General features: G+C 43.0%; 1 long non-coding RNA gene across 9 annotated transcripts; it reads left to right on the plus strand.

The window, feature by feature from the left end:
• Positions 1 to 3,554: 3,554 nt before the first annotated feature.
• On the plus strand, positions 3,555 to 6,618 carry LOC125520132. 9 transcript variants are annotated; one of them, XR_007288494.1, is made up of 4 exons: positions 3,555 to 5,106; positions 5,235 to 5,308; positions 5,425 to 5,612; positions 6,134 to 6,618. It is a non-coding gene; the product is annotated as an uncharacterized LOC125520132 (long non-coding RNA). The 9 variants fall into 9 exon arrangements; XR_007288492.1 differs by having other exon boundaries at positions 3,555 to 5,308; XR_007288497.1 differs by having other exon boundaries at positions 3,555 to 5,308; positions 5,494 to 5,612.
• The last annotated feature ends 456 nt before the right edge of the window (positions 6,619 to 7,074 follow it).

The raw sequence follows: 7,074 nt of genomic DNA on the forward strand, positions 1-7,074 counted from the left end.
AAGTTTCATGATCATCATCATTAGCTTCCTCACTTAGTGGTGTAGGAATCACTGGAACTGATTTCAGTGATGAACCACTTTCCAATAAGGGAGAAGGTACAATTACCTCATCAAGTTCTACTTTCCTCCCACTCACTTCTTTTGAGAGAAACTCCTTCTCTAGAAAGGATCCATTCTTAGCAACGAATATCTTGCCTTAGGGTCTGTGATAGAAAGTGTACCCAACAGTCTCCTTTGGGTATCCTATGAAGACACATTTCTCCAATTTGGGTTCGAGCTTATCAAGTTGAAGCTTTTTCACATAAGCATCGCAGCCCCAAACTTTAAGAAATGACAACTTGGGTTTCTTGCCAAACCACAGTTCATAAGGTGTCGTCTCGATGGATTTAGATGGTGCCCTATTTAATGTGAATGCAGTTGTCTCTAAAGCGTAACCCCAAAATGATAGCGGCAAATCAGTGAGAGACATCATAGATCGTATCATATATAGTAAAGTGTGGTTACGACGTTCGGACACACCATTACATTGTGGTGTTCCATGTGGCGTGAGTTGCGAAACTATTCCGCATTGTTTCAAATGAAGTCCAAACTCATAACTCAAATACTCACCTCCACGATCAGATCGTAGAAACTTGATTTTCTTGGTACGATGATTTTCCACTTCACTCTGAAATTCTTTGAACATTTCAAATGTTTCAGACTTATGTTTCATCAAGTAGATATACCCATATCTTCTCAAATCATCTGTGAAGGTGAGAAAATAATGATATCCGTCGCGAGCTTCAATGTTCATTTGACCACATACATCAGTATGTATGATTTCCAATAACATTGTTGGTCGCTCCATTATTCCCGAGAACGGAGTTTTAGTCATCTTGCCCATGAGGCATGGTTCTCAAGTACCTAGTACACCAATATGACCTAAACGGCAGTGCCACAAATAAGTTGCATTATCATTATCAACTCTGCATCTTTTGGCTTCAATACTATGAACATGTGTATCACTACTATCAAGATTTAGTAAAAATAGACCACTCATCAGGGGTGCATGACCATAAAAGATATTACTCATATAAATAGAACAACCATTATTCTCTTATTTAAATGAATAACCGTCTCGCATTAAACAAGATCCAGATATAATGTTCATGCTCAACGCTGGCACCAAATAACAATTATTTAGGTCTAAAACTAATCCCGAAGGTAGATGTAGAGGTAGCGTGCCGACGGCGATCACATCGACTTTGGAACCATTTCCCACGCGCATCGTCACCTCGTCCTTAGCCAATCTTCACTTAATCCGTAGCCCCTGTTTCGAGTTGCAAATGTTAGCAATTGAACCAATATTAAATACCCAGGCACTACTGCGAGCATTAGTAAGGTACACATCAATAACATGTATATCAAATATACCTTTCACTTTGCCATCCTTCTTCTCGCCAAATACTTGGGGCGGTTCTGCTTCCAGTGACCAGTTCCTTTGTAGTAGAATCACTCAGTCTCAGGCTTAGGTCCAGACTTGGGTTTCTTCACTTGAGTAGCAACGGCTTGTTGTTCTTCTTGAAGTTCCCTTTCTTCCCTTTACCCTTTTTCTTGAAACGGGTGGTCTTATTGACCATCAACACTTGATGTTCCTTCTTGATTTCTATCTTTGCAACCTTTAGTAGTGCGAAGAGCTCAGGAATCGACTTATCCATCCCTTTCATATTATAGTTCATCACGAAGCTCTTGTAGCTTGGTGGCAGTGATTGAAGAACTCTGTCAATGACACTATCATCAGGAAGATTAACTCCCAGTTGAGTCAAGTGGTTGTGGTACCCAGACTGACGGAACTATTCTCCTCCATCTTGTAGTTGTAGAACTTATTGGAGACTTCATATCTCTCAATCCGGGCATTTACTTGAAATATTAACTTCAACTCATGGAACATCTCATATGCTCCATGACTTTCAAAATGTTGGTGAAGTCCCGGTTCTAAGCCGTAAAGCATGGCACACTGAACTATCGAGTACTCATCAGCTTTGCTCTGCCAGGTGTTCACAACATTTGGCGTTGCTCCTGCAGCGGGTTTGTTACCTAGCGGTGCTTTCAGGACGTAATTCTTCTGTGCAGCAATGAAGATAATCCTCAAGTTACAGACCCAGTCCGTGTAGTTGCTACCATCATCTTTCAACTTAGCTTTCTCTAGGAACGCATTAAAATTCAATGGAACAACAGAACGGGCCATCTATCTACAACAACATAGACATGCAAAATACTATCAGGTACTAAGTTCATGATAAATTAAAGTTCAGTTAATTAAATTATTTAAGAACTCCCACTTAGATAGAAATATCTATAATCATCTAAGTGATCACGTGATCCATATCAACTAAACCATGTCCGATCATCACGTGAGATGGAGTAGTTTTCAATGGTGAACATCACTATGTTGATCATATCTACTATATGATTCACGCTCGACCTTTCGGTCTCCAGTGTTCCGAGGCCGTATCCGCATATGCTAGGCTCGTCAAGTTTAACCCGACTATTCCGTGTGTGCAAAACTAGCTTGCACCCGTTGTATGTGAACATAGAGCTTATCACAACTGATCATCACGTGGTGTCTCGGCACGATGAACTGTAGCAACGGTGCATACTCTGGGAGAACACTTATACCTTGAAATTTAGTGAGAGATCATTTTATAATGCTACCACTGAACTAAGCAAAATAAGATGCATAAAGGATAAAAATCACATGCAATCAATATAAGTGATATGATATGGCCATCATCATCTTGTGCCTTTGATGTCCATCTCCAAAGCACCGTCATGATCACCATCGTCGCCGGCTTGACACCTTGATCTCCTATCGAAGCATCATTGTCGTTTCGCCAACTATTGCTTCTATGACTATGGCTACCGCTTAGTGATAAAATAAAGCAATTACATGGCGATTGCATTTCATACAATAAAGCGACAACCATATGGCTCCTGCCAGTTGCCGATAACTGTGTTACAAAACATGATCATCTCATACAATAAAATTTAGCATCATGTCTTGACCATATCACATCACAACATGCCCTGCAAAAACAAGTTAGACGTCCTCTACTTTGTTGTTGCAAGTTTTACGTGGCTGCTACGGGCTGAGCAAGAACCGTTCTTACCTACGCATCAAAAACCACAACGCGGTATAGTGATTGCTTTTTGATCTTCAGAAAGAACCATGTTCATTGAATCCGATTCAACTAAAGCTGGAAATAGACACCAACTAGCCACCTATGTGCGAAGCACGTCGGTAGAACTAGTCTCGCGTAAGCGTAGCATAATGTCGGTCTGGGCCGCTTCATCCAATAATGCCGCTGAATCAAGAATCAACTAGTGAAGAAATCAATATATATATACCCACGCCCACAACTCCTTTGTGTTCTACTCATGCATATCTTCCTCTAATAATAAACCAGCTATTGTTTCTGGTCGTACGTCGTCACCAATTTTGCAGAAAAGTCCTTGTGGTTTTTGGTATTAAACCCGCGGTCCTTTTTAAAGTGAGAAAACGTTTCAAGCCCAGATCCGACCCGCCCAGGCCCGAGTGCCGCAGCCGCCACCACCAGTGCCCGCGGAGCGCCCGACCCAGAGTTTCCTTCTCCCGTGCGGTTCCTCCCCGGCCTCCCTCGTGCCGCCCCAACCTCCACCGCCTCCCACCACATCTCACCGGCAGCCCAGAAACTCCGCGCCACCTGCCGCCCCTACCTAGCAGCGCGACCCGACCCCTTCCACCACCCGCGCTATTGCGCTCCTCCCGCGTATGGCCACCAGCGCCGGATCCGGCCACCGCGGAGCGCTGCGGCGCCAACCACCGCCTACAGCGCTAGATCCGGTCGTCCCCGGCCATCTACCACCTTCTTCTACCTTGAGCCGTAGGAGAGATCCCCCCTCTCTCCGCAGTTTGGCGCTGGAAGCCAGGCTCATGGACCACGCCGCTGTGACTGGATGGGCCGTTCCCCTCGTCCCTTCTTCCTCACATGCGAGCATGCGCAGCTCACATGTCGCTCACTTCTCTGTTAAGGAGGTGAGCAGGTGGTCCACCACCTTCCTCTGGCTGTCACCTCCACGACACCCACCCACATGGTGGACCGCAGTGAAGATGTCGGCCATCTCACGGTGAAAATCCCAGCCGGCGCGGACTTGCAATTTGTTTCGTGTGCGTGCAATACTCCAGGTGCAGTGCATCGGCCACGCTGCTTGCGTTCAGGCATCACGGGAGTTGCAGTTCGGTGCAGTGGCAAAAGTTTGATTTGTGCAATTTAAGGTTAAGTTTTCAGTTCAGCTCCCTGTTTCACGGGATATGTGTAGTTCAGTACTGCGTGCTAGCAGATTCAGTGTTGTTGTGTGTGTGCAGTGCAGTTCATCGGTGGGGCAATCTGGCTGGTGGCCATGTGTTGTTCTTGCTCCTACCTCGGATCCAATTCTCCACGACATCCAGGTCTGTGAGTGTGGTTTGGGCAGCACATGCAGCTGACAGCGCGGTGTTGGTTTAGCTCGTTGGCATGCGGTTCTGTACCGCGGGCGTGCAGCTCACCAGTGTCAAGCTTGCAGTTCCTTGGCGTTGGCAATCAATTCTTGTTGGCGTGCCTCTCTAGGCTCCTACCATAGACCTGGATATGTGGATAGATTTCATTTATTCAATGGTTCATTGATGCACGAGTAAACTTGCAAAGCGGCATCCTGCTTATGTAGCTTTCCGTCCATTGACTAGCCGGCTATCCATGCAACTGGTAATGACTGTGCAGCAGCCAAACATAAATAAAAATCATACATCCGGCCTATAATCCCTTGCAATTGATTATATATTTTAACAAACACGAGATGACAAAACATCATTTAATTTTAAGAGAATCAATAAATTATAGAAACTGAAGTGGCATATATATGACGGTTTGATCTGTAGGCCTTTTATGTTTTTTTCCAAAAGCAGAGAAGGCAGAAGAATCTCATCTCCAACGTGTTCAGCACAGAGAAGATGAACCATGCAAAAACTCAAGGTGGACCATGGTGGCTTCACAGCTGGCGGAACGGCAGAGGGCTTGGCTGCTGCCAGGGTGATTCAAAGGGAGTATATAGGTAGAGTTTTTGCAGCCTCTTGCACGAACATGATTAATGGTAGCTTCTATTCCATGACATGATTTTGCAGCTGTAATGATATGTTTCATGCGAGAGGACATAAATTTGCATCATATTTTTCTGTCCAGTTAGTTCCAAATTACAATGTTTGTGCTATCAGTGACAATTCGGTGGAATAAGATGAGTCATATATACACCGAATGTAAGCTTTCACATCAGCCTTTGCTCTTGATTGTCTTTGCAAGTCCATAGATATAATTTTTAGGATTTTCCTTTACTCATAGTAAGTGCTGAATATTTTGTCCTTTAACCCTTTAGGTGTAAATACCTGTGATGTGGCTAGCAAAGTTGGTAACACGCACAGTATAACCATTATGATCTGCACAGGGATATCACCTAGGTGCATAAATCATAATCATTCAGATTTTATTTGGCAAGCTGGAGCTACCCGGAACTTTCGATTTGGTGCCAAGATGGATGGACTCAACTGAGTGACCCACTGTCAGGTATTGTTGTTCAGTTATCCCGAGGGTAACGTGGATATGTTCTGTTTGAGATCAAAGCTTGGTATTGCTAGAAAATATATATGTGATGTGCACTGAGATTTCAGATATATAACAACAGTGATACAACACACTGTTTCTCTTGCTATTGACGACCACTTGAATTAGCATACCTTATAATAATATTTCTATCTTGGCATTATGAGTGTTGTTCAGTGGCAATATTCGCTATGCCGAAGGTAATAGTGATGCACCTCTGCCAAGAAGGCTCTTTCCTGTTCAATGCAATGACAGAACGTTGAAACATCATGGTGTCCATGCTAAAAGATAATGATTCACCCCCTGGCTTCTTATTGCTGTATCCACTTGGGGAATAGCTTTTGGAAACCATGATACATATATATCTGTGATAGATGCTTAATGTAAGTGGTCAGAGTAATGGGTAGAGCAATCAAAGAACCACAATTTATATCCCTTTAAATAAAGATAAGTATTCACTCATTGTTTATTGGTTATATTTTCAGGTCATAAATCATTTCTTTTGTTGAAGGAAGAGACTCCATTTTCTGTTGAGGACCGAATCGCACTAACCAATCGGCTTACTTGGTTAGAAGAAACTGAGAAAGGGGAGCATCTTACACCTAATAGGAAGCGGTGGTCTAATCCTAATCCCACCCAATAGACATACATTACTACAAAATTTTCTTGCATGCCGCCGCCCATATTTTTTCATTACTAACATAACCTTTTTAGATCACCCGCAAAAAAAACCTTTTTAGGTCAAGCGTGCCTTGCATTACATTTGGTCTACTATACTGCAACTTCAAACCACAATCCCTCTGTATGTTGACTGTATTTTTTGGAATTGAATTATGTATTCAAAGCTATTGTTCAGCATAGACACCGTTTAAAAATCATACAAGGGGCACACAAAATGTACATGTACTCTTCTGTTTGAATATATGTCTATAAATGGATTAACTGAGCCAAAGGCAGTGCCTTTTTCATACGAATATATGTGTACCACATCTTTCAGATAATCATATATGTTTTCCGGCAGATTATATATGCATTAAGCTACAAATAAATTTATTTGTGCGACTTGATACCGGATATATACAGATTGCATGTCTCTTAGGGCATCCCCAATGCTAGGCGCCAATGGTGGACACTAGGATTTATTTTCCGATAGATCGCCAGCTACGTTATTTGGTCCCAGCGCCTGATGCCGCATTGATGCCAATAGATGCATCGAGCGCTTGCTTTTTTCCTGGACATGCGATTTAAGAAACCGGGAGCCGGCCCTACGTATTTAGAGCCCGTGATAAGCGTCTAACATTGGAGAAGAAGGCACTTACTTTTTCTTAATTTTTTTGATGTTTACTCTAGGCGTCTGCACAAGAGTAGCATTGTAGATGCCCTTAAGCTATAGGCTATAATAGTTGTTTTACCAATCACAAATAAG

The sequence above is a fragment of the Triticum urartu genome, chromosome 7 (genome assembly GCF_003073215.2).
Source record: "Triticum urartu cultivar G1812 chromosome 7, Tu2.1, whole genome shotgun sequence".
Lineage (NCBI taxonomy): Eukaryota > Viridiplantae > Streptophyta > Magnoliopsida > Poales > Poaceae > Triticum > Triticum urartu.